Source organism: Desmodus rotundus, chromosome 10, assembly GCF_022682495.2.
Source record: "Desmodus rotundus isolate HL8 chromosome 10, HLdesRot8A.1, whole genome shotgun sequence".
In the NCBI taxonomy this organism is placed as follows: domain Eukaryota; kingdom Metazoa; phylum Chordata; class Mammalia; order Chiroptera; family Phyllostomidae; genus Desmodus; species Desmodus rotundus.
The window spans coordinates 59778463-59802457 of NC_071396.1; the positions used below are offsets into that span (position 1 = coordinate 59778463).

General features: G+C 43.6%; 1 protein-coding gene and 1 pseudogene across 3 annotated transcripts in view; one reads left to right on the forward strand and one right to left on the reverse strand.

The window, feature by feature from the left end:
• CHCHD6 (coiled-coil-helix-coiled-coil-helix domain containing 6) overlaps positions 1 to 23995 on the reverse strand; it is a 324191-nt gene that overhangs the window by 100960 nt on the left and 199236 nt on the right. The window lies entirely within an intron of this gene.
• LOC112322670 (ADP-ribosylation factor 1 pseudogene) lies at positions 17245 to 18452 on the forward strand (annotated as a pseudogene).

Genomic DNA, 23995 nt, shown 5'->3' on the forward strand with positions numbered 1-23995 from the left:
TATTTTCATACCTGTAAATACAGTCAGTTCAACATATGTAGATACAGCAAATAAGCAATATCTCAAAAATAAAAGAGGCCTGGAGTTAGAAATCCACAGCCCACAGGTGGTACTGGGCTGAGGGACATTCTCCAATCTGGTCAAAGAAGAAAGGCCATAAAAGCACAAGGACAGAGGGTGCCATGGCTAGCACACTGGGCTGAAAGATTCCAAGAGTGACTTAGAAGGTTAGCAGGAAATTAAATAAATAAAATGAATTTTAAGGTATTTAAAAGCTCATTTGTCTCTACAAAAGCATCCAGTGACACAGCGCATTGAAGAAGCCTTTGGGAGTCAGGGAGCTGTCTGTAACAGGAGTGGAAGCAATTCCTAGGAGACAGTGGCCAGTATGATTAGATCCAGTCCTGGCTCTTCCAGAAACCCTAGGCATGTGATGTTGCCTTAGAAAGATTCAACTGCTCTTATATAAAATGGAGGAAACATTACTTCCTTATAGATTTCTGTGATGAAAAAAGAAGACAATTTCTGATGTGTATATGCCAATAGTAGATGTTAAAGTAATTGCAGCTATCATGATAATTATTATGACCAACAATTGATTTGTTAAAGAAATTAATTTGTAAGTACTGAAATAAAGAATTAAAGAGTTGAGGTAGGGTCAGAGTTTATGTTGGAGGGATGTCCATGGTGGAGGGCCAAGACTGTCTGTTAGCTCCACACCAGAACCTCTCCATGGAACTTCACTCTTGATGAAGCACTTAAGCAGCATGTTCTGATTCCATCCCAACAACAGGGCTGGCAGCCTAACTGAAGGTAAGAGGGACCCCTGGGGATGTGAGAGGCAGGAGAAACACCAAACATGGAGTACTTCAGAATCCTGCAATGGCTCCCCATACCACTCAGGATTAAAGCCCCAACTCCTAAGTCAAAACCAGGGCCCTTAGGTCTAGCCTTCCCTTAGGCCTTCCCTTAGGCATCCCACAGTCAGTCATAATCAAGGCTGTCCTTCCAGAAAATGCCATACCATCCATACCTCTCTACTTCTGCAGGAGCTGTTCCTTGCTCCAGAAGTACCTGCCACCAGGCCTCTCCAATCCAGCTCTGTACCCTTTACAAATCACCTCACATTCAAATGGCCAATAAACTCAGTAAGAAACTCTCAGCCTCAACATTAAATTAAAACATACAAATAGGACACAAGATACATTCTTCCTATCAGACTGTCAAAATACAGAAGCACTGCTATGCAGGTCCTTCACACACTGCTGGGGTGGGTGGGATTTGATGGAGTCTGTCTAGAAGGCACTTTAGCAATGTGTATCAGCATTTTAAATGAGCATCTTTTGTCATAAGGAAATAGATATGTGTAGAGAGATGTATATTAAATAATTTTTACTACAGCATTGTTTATAATAGTAAAAATACTAGTAACTATCAGGAGAGTAAATAAATTATTGTCATCAAAAGAATAAAATAATACACATATTTTTAAAAAGATACATCATTATATACTGCCAAGGAAATATGTCCATAATAAAACATCTGCTCCTATAAAAGTAGTTGAATAAATAAAATAAAATAAATAAAATAGGGAGGTGGGAGAGAGATGGAAAGAAAGAAAGAGGTGAAATACACAAACTGGCAGATATGAGCTGCCTCTGACTTTCTGGATTGCCCGAAGCAGTTTGGCACCTCTGTCCCCTGGATTTCTCTCAGAGTAGTTTTCAACCTCGAGTGGTATGTCCGGGTCTCCCACCAGACTCTGAGTGGCCAATCAGAACAGGCAGGGTCTGAATCTTATTCAACACTGTGATTGCAGCGCCCAGCATGCAACATGGCATATAATAAGAGGGAGGGTGGATGGGATGGATAAAAGGAAAAGAAATTCCTAGCATGACCAACACACAGTTTTGCTTTGGGTGAGCCCTGGCCAGGCCACTTAGTACTTTCTCAGGATCTCTGCTACCCCAGGTGAAGTACTTTGTCAGGAACTAGGGCACTGGCTCTCTGCCTGGAGATGGAAGTACTTCCTAACCCAGGTCAAAAATAGCCAGGTCTCCCTCACCTCTTTGTGTCCCTAAGGACCCCAAAGCATGGCTAATTCAGGCAGTGAGAAAATAGATATATAAAAGCTTGGGTGTGCTAGAGCTCAAGGGACTCAGCTGACAAAACCTCTCTAAGGCTTGCTGCTCAGCCAGCAGGAGTTAGCAGGGGTTGTCTGGGAGCAGAGTACAAGTGGGTAGTCAAACTCCACCTTTACCCAGCACACTTGTTCCCTAACCTCAGAACATTGCCAATCCCTAGCTCTCTGCAAGAGGCATCTAAAGTTATCCCAGGTGCAAAGCTTTCTCCTATCAGCAGAGTGACCCTGAGAGGGAATTAAAAGGGAAGAACTTTTAAGGGATGGTGTGGGATAGGAGGGCACAGCACTCTGTGGGACAGGTTGGCCAGAACTGCTAAATGGGCTCCTGTGCCTCTGAGCCCTCACCCACATAGCAAAGGGAAGACCCTTCTTGTCTCCACTTCTGGCTCTGAGATAGGAATGACAGAAGGGGGTGGGAGTCTGCACTGAACATCTCTCCATTGGCATGGCAGGTCAGCCTGCTCTTGCACAGAGGAGGCCTGACCATTGAGCCTGCTTCCCACTTCACACCTCATATGTCAGGAGTTGCCCAGGTTTGTGCCTCCTTCACTCTGGCTGCCGCAACCCCCACAGATCTATACTGAAGTCACCCTGTCCCAAAGAGTGAGCCTCCCTTTGCCATTATTTTGATCAAACAAGTGCTGTCAGGTATGAACTGCAGATCTAGCATTGTGCCTGGATCCACAGGGACACTGGCAGCTAGGTGGTCCTTCTGATTCCCTAGAAGTTAGACAACTTGCACCTGCAATCCACTCAGAATGTTAGGAAACATGAAGGTGCTAAGAGAGGCAGGAAGCATGTGGTATGGGGGACTGGAGCAGGGAGCTGGGGGTTGCAGGGAGTGGTGGTGTCAGGAGGTATTTCTTGCCTGGGGAATTGCAGACTCAGAGGCATCTGTGTGGAGTGAGCCTGGGAGACCTACCAGGATAACGGAAGAGTACAAACACAGCCCAGAGTGGGCAGACTCCATGCACAGGTCCAAATGCCATCAACTTCCTATTGAGGAAAAGGCTGTTTGCAGCCACAGACTATGACCTCTCCCATAAGTTGCAGTTTACCAGTTTAGGTATCTCTCTGACCCAGACAGATTTCCTTCTAGGATATCTTTGATTACTGCTGTGTTCATTTGTTCTGGGGTTTCTCTAGAAATCCCATGAACCCAATTCTCTGTATATTAGATCTATACTGTAGTCCTCCACATCTATTAGCAACCAGCAATCATTTCTTTCATTTCTTATCCCCCCCCCCCTTATTTCTTGTTAGTGACTTCTTTTAACTACCTTGAATACATAGTTTCTACTAGAAAAACTTTAAAATTTAAATAAAAAGGCTCTTTTTAGCTTTAGTAAAGCCTTGTTTTTCTTCTTCTTCTTCTTCTTTTTTTAGCATTGCATCATTTTTAATATGCCTCTTGCTGGGTTTTTAAGCTTTCTTTCCTTTTTACTCATCCTTACTTGACTAATCTCTCTTGGCCTAGAATTTGCCCCCAAGATAGTGTAAAGAAGTTTCTGTTAGATCCTTATCATCACCTAGATTTCTTAGTATCATCCTCTCAGACATTAAGCTAACAGGCGATAATGCACATTTATATTTTTAAAACTTTGTGATTCAATATGGTGCAGGGGGCTTGAGAATCTCTGCAAGGGAACTTTGTCTTTGTGTGGTGTTATGGACTGAACATTTGTGTCTTTACCCACCTCCCCCCAAATTCATATGCTGTATCCCTGACCACCAGTGAGGCTATACTTGGAGACAGGGCCTCTTTGGAAGTAATTACATTAAATGAGTTCATGAGGGTAGAGTTCTGATCCAACAGAATTGGTGTCCTTATAAGAAAAGAAACCGGAGAGCTCAGTACTCTCTCTGTGTGCACACACCCAGGAAACAGAAGACAGAGAATAGATAAAGAGATGGTAGAGATGGAGGTAAAGATGAGGTAGTGCAGCATTGTGTGGAGGATTGACTCATATATTTATGGAGGCCAAGAAGTACCATAATCTCCCATCTGCAAGCTGGAAACCCAGGAAAGTGGGTGATGTAATTTAATCTGAGTCTGAAGGCTGAAGAACCACATGCCAATGTTCCAGTGCAGAAGAAGATGGGTATCTCAGCTCAAGCAGAGAACAAATTTGTCCTTTTTGTTTTATTCAGGCTTTCAAAGGACTGGATGGTGCTCAGCCTCCATCAATTCAAGTGCTCTTCTATTCTGGAAACACCTTTGCAGACACCCCCAGAAATCATGTTTAACCAGCCATCTGCGTATCCCTTAGCCCAAGTAAGGTGATACATAAAGTTAACTATCACACCATTTAAAGACACAACAGCAAGGTGGCTGTCTACAAGCTGCAAAGAGAACTGTGTCACAAGGAACCAAATTGGCTGGAACTTTGGTCTTGGACTTTCAACTTTCAGAACTGCGAGAAATAAATTTCTATTTTTAAAGCCACCCAATCACCAATACTTTGTTATGAGAGCCCGAGCTAACAGTTTCATGTCTAGTTTTCTGAGTGGTCTGGCCACCACTCCAGATCCAAGGTCTGACTTGTACTTGCCCTCCTGGGGCAAGTACAAGTCAGGGCAGGGCCTGGCTCAGCAGAGCCACTTCCACACACTTCACTACCCTTTCTTTCATGGCTACCATACCTTCAGTCTTTGTCTCTACAAAACACAGGAGATTGTGCAACTTGACAGTTGCCTTTCTCTGAGTTTCCTTCCTAGAAAGGCGGCCTGTCAGTAGGCCACCCTGGCTTTTTCTTCTGATTCCATGTGCATCACAGGTAGTACACTGTCACACGTGGGTGGTGTCTTTGTGACCAAGTAACAATGCTGATGGCTACTTTTTCCTTTATTTTTTCTTCTTTCTTCCTCTTCTGTTTAAACTTGTTTTGTTTCCTTCCATCCTCCTAGAAACCTTATTTCTATTATTTAGGGGGAGAGTCTGCGTGCAAGCATACTCCACCCCTGTATTTTTATTGTCAGACCTACACAACTTGGAGAATAGTATGATAAATGTTCATGTATGCCTCACCTAGATTCATCACTGGCTTGGGTTGTGCCACATCTACACATTTAAGTGTGTGGACACACACATACTCTTTTAGGCTGAAGTTATTTGAGAATTTGTTGAAGTCATCATTACCCTTCACACTAAAATACTCTAGCTGCATCTTCTAAGAATAAGGATATTTTGATATTTTCCTACATAAACACAAAACAATGCCTGCACTCAGGACATTTTGCATCAATAGAATACTAATATAAAATTTTCTATTTTGTTTTATTTTAATTTTTTATTGTTATTCAATTACAGATGTGTACCTCTTCTACTGCCTACAAGAGACACATCTCAGGAAAAAAGACCTGATATAAAATTTTCATTTAAGCCTTGGCCTGTGTGGATCAGTTGATTAGAGCATCCTATGTACATCAGAGGGTTGGTGGTTCCATTTCCAGTCAGGGCACATACCTAGGTTGCAAGTGCAATCCTGGGTCAGTGCACATGTGGGAGGCGGTTGGTTGATGTTTTCCTCTTGCATCAATGTCTTTCTGGCATCTATGTTTCTCTCTTTCTCTCTCTCCCTACCTCTCTCTAAAATCAATAAACATATTTTTTTTTAATTTTTATTGTTATTCAATTAGAGTTGTATGCCATTTCTCCCCATCCCTCCACCCCGCCCCAGCTGAACCCACCTCCCTCCCCCATCTTCACCCTCCTCCCCCAATCCTGTCCAAGCGTCCTTCACAGTAGCTCCTGCAATGCCCTCCTCCCACCGTCCCCACCCCACTCCCCCCTGGCTATTGCTAGATTGTTCTTAACTTCAATGTCTCTGGTTATATTTTGTTTGCTTTTTTCTTCTAATGATTATGTTCCAGTTAAAGGTGAGATCATATGGTATTTGTCCCTCAATGCCTGGCTTATTTCACTTAGCATAATGCACTCCAGTTCCATCCATGCTGTTGCAAAGGGTATAAGCTCCTTCTTTCTCTCTGCTGCCTAGAATTCTATTGTGTAAATATACTATAGTTTTTGGATCCACTCATTTACTGATGGGCACTTAGGTTGCTTGCAGTACTTGGCTATTGTAAATTGTGCTGCTATGAACATTGGGGTGCACAGGTACTTTTGGATTGGTGTTTCAGGGTTCTTAGGGTATAATCCCAGCAGCGGAATTGCTGGGTCAAAGGGCAGTTCCATTTTTAGTTTTCTGAGGAAATTCCATACTGTTTTCCACAGTGGCCTCACCAGTCTGCATTCCCACCAACAGTGCACTACGGATCCCTTTTCTCCACATCCTCTCCAACATTCGTTTGTTGATTTGTTTATGTTGGCCACTCACACACTGGTGTGAGATGGTACCTCATTGTGGTTTTAATTTGCATCTCTCTGATGGCTAGTGATGCTGAGCACCTTTTCATATGTCTCTGGGCCCTCTGTATGTCTTCCTTGGAGAAGTGTTTGCTCAAGTCCTTTGCCCATTTTTTCATTGGGTTGTTTGTCTTCCTGGAGTGGAGTCATGTGAGTTCTTTATATATTTTGGAGATCAGGCCCTTGTCTAAGGTATCATTAGCAAATATGTTTTCCCATACTGTTGGTTCTCTTTGTAATTTGGTGCTGTTTTCTTTAGCCATGCAGAAGCTTTTTATTTTGATGAGGTCCCATTTGTTTATTCTTTCCTTTATGTCCCTTGCTTTAGGGGACATGTCTGTGAGGATGTTGCTGCGTGGAATGTCTGAGATTTTCCTGCCAATGTTTCCCTCTAGGACTTTTATGGTGTTACGACTTATATTTAAGTCTTTTATCCACCTTGAATTTATTTTTGTGTATGGCGTAAGTTGGTGATCGAGTTTCATTTTTTTTGCACGTAGCTGTCCAGATCTCCCAACACCATTTGTTGAAGAGGCTATTTTTGCTCCATTTTATGCTCTTGCCTCCTTTGTCAAATATTAATTGACCGTAAAGACTTGAGTTTATTTCTGGGCTCTCTGTTCTGTTCCATTGGTCTATGTGCCTGGTTTTATGCCAGTACCAGGCTGTTTTGATGACAGTGGCCTTGGAATACAATTTGATATCAGGTATTGTGATCACTCCTGCTTTGTTCTTCTTTCTCAAAATTGCTGCAGGTATTCGGGGTTGTTTATGGTTCCATATAAATTTCTGAAATGTTTGTTCTCTATCTATGAAATATGTCATGGGTACTCTAATAGGGATTGCATTCAATCTATAAATTGCTTTGGGTAGTATGGCCATTTTGATGATGTTAATTCTTCCAATCCATGAGCATGGTACATGCTTCCATTTGTTTGTGTCTTCCTTAATTTCTTTCTTCAGTGTTGTGTAGTTTTCTGAGTACAGGTCTTTTACCTCCTTGGTTAGGTTTATTCCTAGGTACTTTATTTTTCTTGTTGCTATATCAAATGGGATTTTTTTCCTGGTTTCTGTTTCTGCAGTTTCGTTGTTTGTGTACATGTATGCCTTTGATTTCTGAGTATTGACTTTGTATCCAGCTGTTTTGCCAAATTCATTTATTAGGTCGAGTAGTTTTTTCGTGGAATCTATACAGTTTTCCATGTACACTATCATGTCATCTGCAAAGAGTGACAGTTTCATTTCCTCCTTTCCAATTTGGATGCCTTTTATTGCTTTTTCTTGTGTGATTGTTGGGGCTAGGACTTCCAATACTATGTTGAATAGTAGTGGTAAAAGACGGCATCCTTGTCTTGTTCCTGATCTTAGTGGGAAAGCAATAAGTTTTGTCCATTGAGTATGATGTTGGCTGTAGGTATCTCATATATGGCCTTTATTATGTTGAGGAATGCTCCCTTTATTTCCACTTTGCTGAGTGTTTTTTATCAGAAATGGGTGTTGTACCTTATCAAATGCTTTTTCCACATCTATTGACATGATCATGTGTTTTTTGTCTTTGCTGTTGTCGATGTGATGTATTATGTTTATTGATTTGCGAATATTGTACCATCCTTGCATTCCTGGAATGAATACCACTTGGTCATGGTGGATGATCTTTTTAATGTATTGCTGGATGCGGTTTGCCAATATTTTCTTGAGAATTTTAGCGTCTGTGTTCATCAGCGATATTGGCCTGAAGTTTTCTTTCTTCGTTGTGTCTTTATCTGGTTTTGGGTTTAGGATGATGCTGGCTTCATAAAACGAGTTGGGAGTCCTCCATCAATTTGGATTTTTTCGAATAGTCTGTGAAGGATAGGGGTTAGCTCTTCCATAAATGCTTTGTAGAATTCTCCTGTGAAACCGTCTGGTCCAGGGCTTTTGTGTGTCGGAAGCTTTTTGATGACTGTTTCAATTTCATTAGGCGTTACTGGTCTGTTTAGGCTTTGTGCTTCTTCCTCATTGAGTTTTGGAAGGTTATATTTTTCTAGACATTTGTCCATTTCATCTAGGTTTTCAAATTTTCTGGCATATAGTTCTTCATTGTAATTTCTTACAATCCTTTGTATTTCTATGGTATCAGTTGTATTCTCTCCTCTTTCATTTCTGATTGTGTTTATTTGGGTTCTGTTTTTTCCTTGTTGAGCCTGCTTAAGGGCTTGTCGATTTTGTTTATCTTTTCAAAGAACCAGTTCCTGGATTCATTGATCCTTAGAATTGTGCTTTTAATCTCTATGTCATTTAACTCTGCTCTGATCTTGGTTATTTCCTTCCTTCTGCTTGCTCTGGGTTGTCTTTGTTGTTGTTCATCAAGTTCTTGTAGGTGTATGGTTAGGTAGTTTATTTGAGCTGTTTCAATTCTTTTTAGGTAGGCCTGTATTGCTATAAACTTCCCTCTCAGGACTGACTTCGCTGTGTCCCATAGGTTTTGGATTATTGTGAGTTCATTTTCATTTGTTTCCAGAAAGTTTTTGATTTCTTCTCTGATTTCCTTTTCCCCCATTCATTGTTTAATAGCATGCTATTCAATCTCCATGTTTTTGAGTGTTTTGGTTTTTTTCCTTTGGGGTTGGTGTCTAGTTTCAGTCCCTTGTGGTTGGAGAAAATGCTTGATATGATTTCAATTTTCTTGAATTCGTTGAGGCTTGCTTTGTGTCCTATCATGTGGTCTATCTTTGAAAAAGTTCCATGTGTATTTGAAAAGAATGTGTATTTTGCTTCTTTGGGATGAAAGGCTCTATGTATGCCAGTAAAGTCCATTTCCTCTAGGGTATTGTTAAGTGACACCATATCCTTGTTGATATTTTGTTTGGAAGATCTGTCCATTTTTGACAGTGGGGTGTTAAAGTCCCCTACTATAATTATGTTGCTGTCAATATCTTTCTTGATGTCCTCCAAGATTTTCTTTATGTATTTGGGTGCTCCTATGTTGGGTGCATATATATTTACAATGTTTATGTCTTCTTGGTGGATTCTTCCTTTGAGTATTAAGAAGTGACCTTCTGGGTCTCTCTTTATGGCCCTTCTTTGGAAGTCTATTTTGTCTGACATGAGTATTGCTACCCCTGCTTTTTTTTCCTGTACATGTGCTTGGAATATTTGTTTCCAGCCCTTCACTTTCAGTCTGTGTAGGTCTTCTGTCCTGACGTAGGTCTCTTGTAGGCAGCACATGTGTGGGTCATGTTTTCTTATCCATTCAGCTATTCTATGTCTTTTGATTGGAGCATTTATTCCATTTATGTTTAAGGTTATTATTGGTAGGTATTTATACATTACCAATTGTTTGTGTCTGTGTTCTTCCCTCTTTCTTTCTTTTCCTTCCTTTCCTTACAGCAGCCCCTTTAGCATCTCTTGCAGAGCTGGTTTAGTGGAGGTATATTCTTTTAGACTTCTTTTGTCTGGAAAACTCCTTACTTGGCCTTCTATCTTGATTGAGAGCCTTGCTGGGTAAAGTAGTCTTGGTTGCAGGCCTCTGGTTCTCATTACTTGGAATATTTTTTGCCATTCTCTTCTGACCTGGATCGTTTCCATTGAGAACTCAGTTGTTAACCATATTGGGGCTCCCTTGTATGTTACTTCCTTTTTTTCCCTTGCTGCCTTTAAGATTGTTTCTTTGTCTTGTATTTTGCCATTTTAATTATGATGTGTATTGCAGTGGGCCTCTTTGGGTTCCTCTTGTTTGAGACCTCTGTGTTTCCTGGATTTGGGTGACTTTTTCTCTCATCAGATTAGGCAAATTTTCCATCATTACTTTTTCAAACAGATTTTCTATCCCTTGCTCTTCCTCTTCTACTTCTGCCCAATTATGCGGTATTCCTATTATACGGATATTATTGTGTTTCATGTTGTCCTGCATTTCACTTAGCCCCTCTTCATTCTTTCTGAGCCTCTTTTCCTTTTCTTGCTCATTCTTGGTGTTTTTTTCTACCTTGTCCTCCAGTTCGCTGATCCAATCCTCTGCTTCATCAATCCTGGTTTTAATGACTTCTACTGTGTTCTTCAGTTCAGATATTGTATTCTTCATTTCCTCTTGCCCTTTGTTGATAGTTTCTATTTCCTTTTTCATGTTGATATAGTTTGCAGTGAGTTCATTGTAGTTTCCCTGTAGATTTTGGTAATTCTGTGTGAGCTCATTAAGCTTCCTCATAACCAATTTCTTGAAATCAAAATCTGATAGTTGACTTGCCTCTTTTTCATTTAGCATTGTTTCTGAGACTTCCCCCTTTCTTTTCATTAGCGGATTGTTTCTTTGTCTTCCCATTGTTTGTGAGATTCTTCCTGTTAGCCTCTGCTTCTTAAGTTGCTCTGTTCTGATCCACTGAGTTTTTGGTGTAAACTTCTGTGGTAGAATACCTGTGAGATTTTGTGTACCGTGTCCTTGATCTCCTGATCTTACTGATCTTGGGCTGTGGTTTCTGTTAGCTCTGTGTATGTCTTTGATTTTTGGTTCATTTTTTATTATTTTTTATTTTTTTGATATATTTATTGATTATGCTATTACAGTTGTCCCATTTCCGTCCCTTCACTCAACTCCATCCTGCCCACCCCCTCCCTCCCACATTCCCCCCTGTTAGTTCATGTCCATGGGTCATACTTATAAGTTCTTTGGCTTCTACATTTCCTACAGTATTCTTACCCTCCCCCTGTCTATTTTCCACCTATCATTTATGCTATATATTCTCTGTACCTTTCCCCCCTCTCTCCCCCTCCCAATCACCTATTGGTAACCTTCCATGTGATCTCCATTTCTGTGGTTGTGTTTTTGTTCTAGTTGTTTACTTAGTTTGCTTTTGTTTTTGTTTTAGGTGTGGTTGTTAATAACTGTGAGTTTGCTGTCATTTTTACTGTTCAAATTTTTCATCTTGTTTTTCTTAGATAAATCCCTTTAACATTTCATAGAATAAGGGCTTGGTGATGAGGAACTCCTTTAACTTGACCTTATCTGAGAAGCACTTTATCTGCCCTTCCATTCTAAATGATAGCTTTGCTGGATACAGTAATCTTGGATGTAGGTCCTTGGCTTCCATGACTTCAAATACTTCTTTCCAGCGCCTTTTTACCCGTAAGGTCTCTTTTGAGAAATCAGCTGACAGTCTTATGGGAAGTCCTTTGTAGGTAACTCTGTCCTTTTCTCTTGCTGCTTCTAAGATTCTCTCCTTCTGTTTCAACTTGGGGAATGTAATTATGATGTGCCTTGGTGTGTTCCTCCTTGGGTCCAGCTTCTTTGGGACTCTCTGAGCTTCCTGGACTTCCTGGAAGTCTATTTCCTTTGCCAGATGAGGGAAGTTCTCCTTCATTATTTGTTCAAATACGTTTTCAATTTTTTGTTCTTCCTGTTCTTCTTCTGGCACCCCTATAATTCGGATGTTGGAATGTTTCAAGCTGTCCTGGAGGTTCCTAAGCCTCTCCTCATTTTTCCACGTTCTTGTTTGTTCATTGTTTTCTGGTTGGATGTTTCTTTCTTCCTTCTGGTCCACACCATTGATTTGAGTCCCAGTTTCCTTCGCATCACTATTGGTTCCCTGTACATTTTCCTTTGTTTCTCTTAGCATCGGCTTCATTTTTTCATCTAGTTTTCGAACTAATTCAACCAATTCTGTGAGCGTCTTAATAACCAGTGTTTTGAACTGTGCATCTGATAGGTTGGCTATCTCTTCCTCACTTAGTTGTATATTTTCTGGAGCTTTGAAGTGTTCTGTCATTTGGGCCTTTTTTTTTTTTTTTTTCCCCTTGGCACATCTGTTACTTAAAGGGGCGGAGCTTTAGGTGTTCCCCAGGGCGGGGTAACACTGGTCACTGCAGTGTGATGCTGTACGTGTGGGAGGGGCCGAGAGGGAACAATGGCGCCCACTCCACTCTCCACCGGATTGTAGTCACTCCCTCCACTACCCACAACCAAATTGGGCCCCTGTGCTGCTGGTTCCCGAGTGGGTGGGCTTGTGCACACTCCAGGCCCCTGTGGGTCTCTCCAACGACCTCTCCTGTGAGGCTGGGAGTCTCTCCTGTTGCCACCCCAACCCCCACGGGTGTTTTCAATCAGAGGTTTGAGGCTTTATTTCCCCACGCTCCAGCCCTGGGTTACATGGTCTGCTTCGCTTCCCTGCTGTTTGTCCGGGTTTATCTATGCGCGAATGTTGGGCCTCCGCTCTGCCTGCCCTGTTCTCTGCTACTCAGAGTCTGGCTCTCTTGGTTTATCTGTGCTGGAATGTAGGGCCGCAGGGCCTGCTAGTGGTCAGACTGCCTGCCCCGTTCATCCAACACTCCACCAGTCTCATTCCGGCCACTGCCAGGAGAGTCCTCTCCGCCCAGGTGCCCGTCTCTGCCCCTCCTACCTGCCTGGATGTATGTTTCTTTTTTATCTACTTGGTGTCTGACTTCCTTGCCGTTGGATTTTCTGTCAGTTCTGGTTGTGCGAGGAGGCGCAGTGTGTCTACCTATGCCGCCATCTTGGTTCTCCCTGGTTTTTGGTTCTTGTTGGGTCTTTCTTTGGTGGGTCTTTCCCACCAGCTGGTTATCTGAGGGTCAGTCTGTCCCCCACCTCTTGTCTTCTGTTGTGCAGGTGTGGGCAGGTTGTGTCAGAGCTGGTTCTTCCATGTGAACAAGATTTTGAGGCTTTTCTCTCACTCTTGTTCAGTTGTTTTTTCTCACTATTTAGTTGTATCTCCAAATAGGTCCTGGGTTGAGTTAGTGTGACTCCCACTCCCTCCCTCACCTTCTTCTGTTGTTGTCTCTTGGTGATTCCTTTGTTGGTGGGTTTCCTCTTCCAGGAGGAATCCTCGTGTTCCCAGCTTCTACCCACTTTTTTTTTTATGGTTGGCCTTCTCCGGGCTGTGGGTGTGCGTGCAGAGCCTTCCTTGATTTGCACTGTCCCTGGTTCCTGTGGTTTCAGTTACCTCCGAGATGAGGAGCAGACACTCACATTTGCTGGGCTCCCTGCCCCGGGTGGTGCCTGTAGTCTCAGCTCCCTCTGAAGTGAGATGTGCGCACTTCCCCGTGGATGGGCACCCTCCCCCAGGTGATGCCTGTAGTCTCAGCTCCCTCCGAGATGAGTTGCGAGGACTTCCCGGTGGATAGGCACACTCCCGGTTGCTGGGCACTCTACCCTAGGTGGTGCCTGTATTCTCAGTTCCCTCCGAAATGAGGTACACGCACTCCCTGGTGGATAGGCACACTCCCGGTTGCTGGGCACCCTGCCCCGGGTGGTGCCTGTAGTCTCAGCTCCCTCCGAGATGAGGTGCGCACAGTCCCTGGATGGGTGGTGGGGTGGAGAGGAGACTGGAGCTGTTGCTGCAGGGGAATTCCCCAGAGGGTCTTTTTCTTTTTGGGAAAAATCCTCCTGCTCAATCCTGTGGCTCCCTCTGTACAAGGAAGGGCCTGACCTCTCACACAGCCCACCTCTCCAGCTAGTCCGGGGGCTGTCCAGGTCAGGATCGCAAGCGGCCCAACTTTCAACTCTCCTTGGCCAGCACCTGTGGTCTCCCTGGGTTTCCCACTTCCTCCTTATTCCCCTCCCTGAGACTTCAGGCAACCAGGTCTCTCACAGTGTTGCTCAGGCCTTGTTTGGCAGGGGAGAGGGCCATTAACCCGGCTCTCTCCCAGGCATCCTGTGGCAGGCCCCACAGGAGTGGGCCTGGGGCTGCAGCCACCCTGGTCTCCACATTGGTCCCAGGGACCTTTTTGTCTTGAAGAAATCCCCTTACCTTCTGTTTTCTCAGTGTCCTCTGTACTTTTTGGTCTCCTATCTTCATAAACGCTGGGCTGCTTTTGGCTGTTCGCTTTGTTTCTCAGTAGAGTGGTAGGTGTTTCACCCAGGTGCAGGGGGAAGTTAACTCTGCTCCCACCTATCTCGCTGCCATCTTCTGTCCCTAATTATGAAGGATCTTAATAAGGGAAGAGAATGGTAAACACCTGAAGATCATGATGGGCTCCTGCTGACTCCTCTAGATGCCATCTATCTTCCAAGGAGGAGAGCTACGATTCAAAGGTGCAGAGGTAATTCCTGCCCTGGGATTCCCATAGTAAAATCCCTGAGAGTTCCTGACCTAGACAGTCTCTGGGGGCAGTGGACGGAGCTTTCACAGAAGCACATCTAACGGAGGACAAGAGGGTGCAAAACTATCTAGAACACTAAGAAGTGGGCTGGGCCTGTAAAAAAGAAGGATCAGGCAAGCTGAGCTGTTTGGAAAATGCTAAGGACAAAAGAAAAAAAAAAGGCTTTTGAAATTGGATTAGGAATGATAGGAACAAGAAGGAATTAGGCCCATATTGGAGTGAAAGGTTTTCAGTTAACAGATGATGAAGAGAAATAACTACTAAACTCCCATTTTCTATCAAGGAGAACAATCTTCAGACTGAGAAGGGTGAATCAAACACCAATATAAGAATTGAAATGCAAGTTGGGGGAGAGAGTGTGAGGGAACATCCAGTCACACTAAGTGAATTCAAATCTCCTGATCCAGAAGAATCACATCAGATTGTTTTTTACTTCCTTATATTCCAAATCATTGATTTGATTCTTGGCTTCATCCACTCTTCTATGGTTTCCTTGTAAATTGTTCTTTTTTTAAATTGGTGTATCCTTCATTTCTAACTGGATTTTTTTTTTATGCTGTTCAGGTCCTCATTAAGTTCCTTGAGTATCATTATAACCAGTGTTTGATAGATTATTTATCTCCATTTTGCTTAGTTCTTTTTCTGGATTTTTGATCTGTTCTTTCATTTGGGCCATATTCTTTGTCTCCTCACTTTGGCATCCTCCCTGTGTTTGTTTCTATGTATTAGGTAGAGCTGCTATGACTCCCTGCCTTGGTTGCATGGCCTAATGTAGTATATGTCTTGTAGGATCCAGTGGCACAGCCTCCCCTATCACCCAAGCTGGGTATTTGAGGCACAGCATTCATGTGGGCCAAGTACACCCTCCTCTTTCCTCTTGCAGTTGAGCCTTGATTGCTGTTGGCAGATCAATGGGACAGATTTGTCCATGCCAGTCAGCTGCTAGGACTGGCTGTGAACACTGACCACTGACCTGAGCCCTCTGTGGAAGATCAGTTGTTCAGGGGCAGGGTGGCAGGCCTCCAATGTGGACTGTAGCTGTCCACTGGGTGTGTAGGCTCTGGGGTTTCCTGGGTGGTGCAGGCCAAGGTCAGCCCCCATCTGTGTTCTGCCTAGGGCCACCCTGCATGAGCTATGAAGCTATCTGAGATGGCTGCTACTTGTGCTGGGCTTGGAGATTCCCAGAGGAAGCAAAACTGTGAATCTAGGCTGGTGGCTGCTACTGCCAGGCCTGGGGCCACTTTGCAAGAGTTATGGGGGCTGGGAGCTTACTGAAGCTTTCTGTTGCTCGTTTGATAGGATTTAGGAAGTTGAGAAGCATGAGCCATTATCAGCCATTCACATAGAAAAGGTCTCTTTACAGCTTGGGTTGGCCCATAAGTTGGGTGGGATCAGCCTCAGGGGATTACGAGTGCAGGGCAAACAGTGTTAGCTAGCTTGATGGAGTCTTAAATATGACACCCACCTGCCAGCTCTGTGGCTCTGTGGGAAAAGGGACAATGGCCTCTGCCCACCTTTCTGTCTGGGAAAAAGCTATCCCCCAGCTCCTGCCTTGATGCCAGATACTTCAGTTCCTCCATGTATGCCACTGGTGCCTTTCAAGTTCCTACCCTGGTGCTGGAGCTCAGAGGGAGTGAGTCTGAGTAAGTCTGGGTATGGGTTCTTTAACACAGTGGTCCTCAAATGTTTTGGCAAGAAGGACTAGTTTCATGAAAGACATTTTTTCCATGGACTGGGAAGGTGGGGGAGGAGACAGGAGGCAGAGCTCAGGCAGTAATGCCAGTGAAGCTTCGCTTGCTAGCCTACCACCCACTTCCTGCTGTGCAGCCTGGTTCCTAACAGGCCACAAACTGGTACTAGTCAGTGGCCCAGGAGTTGGGGACCCCTGCTTTAAGGGGAACTGCTTGGGACCTCAGCAGATTCTCTACCAACTCAATCTCCGCTGGTTTTTACACCCAGAAGTTATTTGGATTTATCTTCCCGGCAATGGAACCCTGAGCTTGGGGGCCTGGTTGGGGGATATCCCTCCTAAGTTTTTATCCACCACAGGTGGATATAGGACCAGCCCATTCAGCATCTCCACCCCTCCTACCAGTCTGGATGCATGTGGTTTCTTTAATTCCGTAGTTGTCAGATTTCCATTCAACTCAATTTCTGATGGTTCTACGTGATGGTTGTTCCATATTTTATTTGTAATTTTGATGTGGTTGTGCAAGGAGGCAAGCCATGTTTACTTATCCTGCCATCTTGACCAGAAGTCCCCATACTTGTAATTAATTCAATAAATGGAAAATAGCCAATGTTGATGAAAGGGTGGGAATCTGGCACCATCATATACCACTGGCAGAAGTGTGAACTGTTATAAACTTACTGCATGATCTAGCAAGGTGTGACAAGTCTGAAGGATGTACACAATCTATGGCCTGGTAATTGCACTTCTAAACATTTTTCCTAATAACTGAGTTCAGGCAGCAATAAAGGTGGTCAAAGAAACCTCCACCCTGTTTTTTAAGAAAAGCCTAAAGCAATTGAACAGTACAATGAAAGGGAACTGGTAGAGTAAGTTATGACACGTTCATAAGAAGGAATAGTATACAACTAATTAAGTATAGAAATAGATTTGATGTAGAAAGAAGGTCCAGGGAGCGAAACCAACGCCTGGCTCAGAGGAGCAGTAGTGCCGCGGACACTGAGGGTTTCTCTGGCCAGTGTGTCTCCCTCTGGTCTACAACATGGGGAATATCTTTGCAAACCTCTTCAAGGGCCTTTTTGGCAAAAAAGAAATGCGCATTCTGATGGTGGGCCTGGATGCTGCAGGGAAGACCACCATCTTGTACAAACTGAAGTTGGGTGAGATTGTGACCACCATCCCCACCATAGGTTTCAACATGGAAACTATGGAGTAGAAGAACATCAGCTTCACTGTGTGGGACGTGGGCAGTCAGGACAAGATCTGGCCTCTGTAGCTCCACTATTTCCAGAACACACAAGGTCTCATCTTTGTGGTTGACAGCAACAACCGAGAACGTGTCAATGAGGCTCGAGAGGAGCTCATGCGGATGCTGGCGGAGGATGAGGACAAGCTCAGGGATGCTGTCCTGCTCGTGTTTGCAAACAAGCAGGACCTCCCCAATGCCATGAATGCAGCCAAGATCACAGACAAGCTGGGCCTGCACTCTCTACGCCACAGGAACTGGTACATTCAGGCGACCTGTGCCACCAGTGGGGATGGGCTCTATGAGGGACTGGACTGGCTGTCCAATCAGCTCCAGAACCAGAAGTGAGCCACACTCTTCTCTTCCCCCTCACTCCCTCCTTCACCCTCGCTTTTCCTCTCATGTGGCAGCCGTACCCATGTGGTGTGAATGCCAGAAGCTGTCTCCATGATCGGTCCCAGTGTGCTTCACCATGCTGTACATGTGCAGATGCAGCCTGCAACCAGGTTTTTATTTAATGTAAATAGTTCTTGTTTCCAATGAGGCAGTTTCTGGTACTCCTATGCAATATGACTCAGCTTTTTTTTGTTGTAAAATGAGAATCAATCCACTGTCTAGTACTGAGAAGGGATTTTAGGCACTGGGGCCTCTAGGAGTAGCTGTCAGATCAGTCCAATGCTCCTCCTCTGGGCTTTAGATCTGTGTTGAGATCCATCTTGATGGTTGATTTTTAACCCAAACTCAGTGCATTTTTAAAAATAGTTATAAATACAAGATAAAGAGACACTTGAACACAGAGAATGGGGAAATGTGCCTAGTGTAGGTTCTGCAGTAATGGCTTGAGTCCAGTCTACCCATCGTCTCTCTCCCGTCTGGAGCATGAGGTGGGCAGAACCAGCCACAAAACATTCTGCATGGTCACTTATGGTCCCTGAATGGCTGTCTTGTTGGGTCTTCCGCATTCCATAGCATTTGCTTGTACCTGTGCTTACACCACGGCCCCGGGGAAGGGCTCTGGGGCTGTGGCCACCGCTGACGGACCCCTTGGAGGGACCTCATCCTTCCCTTGGGTTGGTGTAAGTGCTTTGGCAGGATCACTCTGGCAGAGGAGGAGCCCCTCTATGGTCCCCATGCATGCTCACTTGCTCCAGGTTGTCTGGGTCTCACCAGTATGAGCATGGACATGTGACCGGTCATCTTAGAGCCTAGCTCCTCAGAGCCGCTGTCCACATGTGCTTTCACTCCCTCAGCCTGCAGGGGTCAAGTTTGACATCAAAATCTACAACCTCTACTTTTTTCTTTTGTATTTTGATAAACACTGAAGAAGCTGGAGCTGTTAAACTTTATCTTGAGGGAAAACCTCAGAACTGGTTTATCTGGTGTTGTGGAACGTCTTACTGCTTTCAATACACAATTAGTAATCAACTGTTTTTGTATACTTGTTTTCAGTTTTCATTTTGACAAAGCAAGCACTGTAATTATGAGCTATTAGAATAAAATCTCTTAACTATTAAAAAAAAAGAAAGAAGGTCCATAATGGATTGAGTTTTTAAAAAGGTGACCAAATAACATGGGCGGTTATAATCCACTTTCGCAAATATTATACCATGACCAATATCACCACAACAGAAATAAATAGATCTGGGCAGCGTCCACCAAGATGTTAACAATGGTTAGCTCTCTAGGTAGAGAGCTGATTTGGCAAATTTCATTTTATGTCTTGGGCTTATCTGTAATTTTTGTTTTTTTCTACTGTGAACATGTGTTACTTAAGAAATAAGTATAAGCAATTATTAAAAAGGCAATGCCGTTCCAAAGCTAGTTAAGCTCCAAGCAGACTGCTAGGTAATTCTCATGATGCCCATGGTCAAGGTGGAGTTTTCAGGGCAGAGAGGTCCTGGCTCCCTCAGCTAGCACCAAGCAACATGCAGACAGTCACCTTCAACTACTTGCATGCACTGCAGCCCCATTCTGCTGCTCATGCTGCGTGCTGTCAGTGCCATCATCTGTCCTGACTGCTGAACCACTGTGACAGGTGTCTACCAGGCACTAAGCTCACTCTGGGATCAAAACAGTGAGTTAGGATGTGTGGCAATGGGGGCAATGGGATGTGGTCAGAGGCCTCCAGGGTGATTCTGGTGTCCAGGGAGAGGCCATATGGCTGGACAGCATGTCAGGTATAACTGTGGAAAGGCAGAAAACACAGACAAGGCCCGGCTGAGGAATCCCAGCTTTCTCCTGAATGCAGCAGGGAGTTGCAGGTGAATTTAGAGAGTCTTCCTTCAACAAATAAATGCCAGATCATAGTTGGAGGGTCTTGCCAAAAGAACAACAGCAGGGAGGTGACAACTACCATTCAAGAGAAAGATTAGCAAGGCACCCCCATTGTGGAGGGAGGACACAGGAAGATCAGGAGCCTTTAGCTCAGTGACCTGGACAGGACTTGGTCACCAGTGCAGCAGGGAGGCAGAGAAACAGTAGAGAGAGGCCAAAGGGAACTTTTGGATTCCCTTCTCAGCAGCTCCTTGCCAACCGGTGAAGGAAAGGTCCAAGGGTCAAACTGAGCTCATTGAGGTTGAGAAGTGCTGAGAAGGACAAGAAAAAGGAGAGACCATGGAGCACCCATTTAATTAAAATTATCTGTTTATCTGTTTCCAGCAGGGATAGGTGGCAAACTATATACATGACAGACACTTCTGGATCTTCAACCTGTAAGTACCTATTTAAGGGACTTAATGTGCTGGAGGAAAACTAACAGACAATAACCCTGGGGCAGGACCTGCTATATGTTAGTGTAGCTGCTGCCAGGAACTGCACAGAGACCACTTCAAGAATACAGTGAGCCCTGGCTGGTGTGGCTCAGTGGATTGAGTGCCAGACTGCGGACCAGTGGGCTGCAGGTTTGATTCCCAGTCAGGGCACATGCTTGGTTTGCAGCCAGGTCCTCAGTAGGGGGTGCGCAAGGGGCAACCACACATTGACGTTTCTCTCCTTCTCTTCTCCCTCCCTTCTACTCTAAAAATATATAAAATCTTAAAAAACACACACACACAGTGATTGAGCCTGTATTTTTAAAAAACCCTAGCACCAATAACAGAGGAAATGACATAAATCAGCAGCTATGAACAGCCCCCTCACCTCTGTGAATGGGCTCTGGTCTTGCATGAAAACTTCCCGTCCTAATACAGGCTACAGTTGGCTTTTCCCACAGTATTTACCTTTACATTCCTAGACTGGGTTCAATACAATGAAGAAGAAAAAAAACAATAAGAACTTAAGGAGTTCTTGCAATAAGTTGATGATCTAAATAAAATGGGGTAGGGCCTGTTCTAGGTGACAATAGACTCAATAGCCTAAGAACCAATGGCAACGCAGTGATTCTGGTGGATCTTGACTTACACGAGAAACAAATAAAAAGACAAGCCAAAACCCTAGAAAAAGATATTGTTTAGGAAATTGGGGAAATCAATGTTAATTCTCTGAGACAAGAAACAATATTGTAGTTATGTAAGAAAATGTCCATACTTTTTAGAGACAAATATAGAAGTATGTAGGGGAAAAGTCATGTTCACTGGGATTTGCTTTAAAGTACTTTAGCAAAGAACAAAGAAGGAGAAAATGTAAAATATGAGAAAATGTAAAATTGTTAAGTCTGGGGTATTGAAATAGAGAGATTCATTTTACTATTGTACTATTCTACTTTGAGTAAATTCCATTGTAAATTGTTTTAATACAGATTCAAACTGTTCTGAGTAGCTGATGAACAACTGATCCCCTTAATTAGCCTTCCATAGCCTATGGGCAGGAAACTCTGCTGTTCCCCATGATTCCAAATCATTCACAAAACAACTTGCTGCCTACTTCAAAGCCTGTTTCTTTAGCTGTAAAGTGGGGATGATAATAGTTCTTACCTCAAAAGACCATTTTGAGGACGCAATACCTTACTACATGTCCTGAGTCTAGAACACACCTGGCACTTTCACAGCAAGGATTTGAACAATGGCAGTTGTCAGTTTATCACCTAGATCACTGGGTTCTTGTGAAGGTCAAAAGAGGGACTCCTGGTAAGGTGTTTGGCCAGTGCTTTGCAAGTGGAGAGCACTCAGCAAATGTTAGCTACTGAGCACCAAGAAAACCAGCTTTGGAGACAGAGAGGGAGAATTTGTTAGCAATATTTTACCCATTTGATTCTCAAAACTAAAACTACCCTACAAGATAGGAACTACTATTATTCTAACTTTATACAAGTGGGTTCAGAAACTAAGAACTAAGTCTTGGATCTGAGGTTTAATGGCTGTGAAACCTTACACCATCCCTTAACCTCTCTTTGTGTCCTCATTTTCATTTCTGGTAAACACTCCTCCCCTATTTCCCCCTCTCCCCAACTTCCATAAAACCTAAGTGACATAACTTAGGTACTGTGTGTTGCAAAGAGGAGGTATGCCACCAGTTCAGCAGAGTTCTTATCCCAGACATCTATCCTAGAAAAGCCTGGTTACAAGACCCAGGAAAGCCATAGCTTCTCCAAATGTGCAACAGAGACTATAGTCTCTGCTCCCTCTTCACCTCAAAGGTTATTATGAGATAAACTAGAGGATTTTTGCAAAGTATGAGATGAGACTAAGGTAAAGAAGCAGATGTACTGGAAGCAATACACAAAGTAGAGGTAGGGAAGGTGAAATGATATGATGATGGAGGTAATGAAATGGAGGTGAAGGTGGTGAAAGTGATGGTCATGGTGGAGGTGGATATGGAGGTAGAGGTGAGGGTGGTAGAAATAGCAGGAGTAGAGGTAGAGGTAGATGTGATAGAGATGATGGTGGAGATGATGGCGCCAGTGGAGGTGAAGGAGGTGAGGGTGGTGGAGGTGATGGTAATGGATGTGATGGTGACAGAAGTGATGGTAGAGGTGGCAGTGAAGGAGCTGGAGGTGAGGGTAGGGGTAAGGTGATGGTTGTAGAAGTGGAGGTGGGGATGATGGAAGCCAAGATATAAAAGCATCTAATTCTAGCACCTGTAATAAACAACTACTCTCATGCTATAGTAAAAAAAACAAAAACAAAAAACTGTAAGACTAATGAATAGAACAGCAAGGAACTAGCGTCCTGGTTATACTATTAACCACTTATATGACCTGTGGGGATAGTATAGCTGGCTGGTAATAGTAATGGCAGCTACCATTTATACTACAATATATTACAACAGTATAGGTTCTATATTATACCCTTTATTACCTTAAAAATGTGATTATTACTGTCCAATTGTAAAAATGAAGACACTCAAGGCTCAAGGGCTTTAAGTGACTTGATCATGCCTATAAAACCATTAGATGGCAAAGGTGAATTTAAACCCAGGTCCCTCTAGATCTAAAGCTTACCCAGATTACCGTGTGAGTCTCAAACCACTTAGCTGCCTTTGGGGCCATTTTCTTATTTGTGAAAATAACTGAATTGAAGCAATGGTTCTCAATTTCTTTGCTTCCTCCTGTCTCAATGACTACCCTTATTAAAGGCCCTGGGTCCCACTGACACAGGCATAAAAAGCCCATCCATTCTAAGAAAAGATTTCTAAATCTCTTAGCAATGTGCTCTTCCACTTAACACTTTCGTACTATTGAGAACATACGAAATGGTCACTTTTATGTTGGTACCATTACCAAAAAGTGGTACTAGTTGGGTGACTCGTGTGCAGGTATCCTTCTTTACCTCACCTGGTGAAGAACATCTGAACTCAATCATCTTCAAAAGTTCTTTGGGCTCAGACCTTTTTACCAGCTCAGGAGATAAAGAACTGCTCCCCATGATGACTGGGGAAAGTAAGTTCCTTCCTGAATAGGGCCAATTTCTTATTGTACTGTTTTCAGGTCACAGTTATCTGTTCCCTTTTTTGAATTCCCACTGCTCTGGCAACTTCTCTCTGTAGACATGTCACACTGGAAGTACCTACGTTCTCTCAGTCTTGCATCCTAAATGGTGAACACTTCTCTGAATCTCTGGTACTGACTCTGGGCCTGATACAAAGCAAGCTTCCCTGCACTCAGGAAATATCTGCTGGCCATTAGAGCAGTTGGCAGTCAGCATTTCTTCCAAAAATACACACCACTCACTCACCATGCAGCCTCCTGAACCAAAGGGTGACTCCTCTGAGAACACTTCTCTCAGGTAAAACTGGCCCTTCTTATTGCACACCTTCCAAACACCTTTGGAACTGGCTTCCACCAGATCCCCCTCAGTGACACATCATGAATTCTCCTGCTCCCACAAATGGGTTCAAGTGACTCTCTCTTAAACTAAAATGTTCTCTCTCTGTGGACCCATACAACTCTAACAACTCTACATGTAACCCAGCTTCAGTCTTCACTGCAATCCTGAAAAGGCTCCTTCAATGTAATTCATGTGACTTTCAAAGCAATTAAGAGGTCTCTTTTCAATCCTAGCTAGGTCTCTCTGGCCTGCAGCCTTG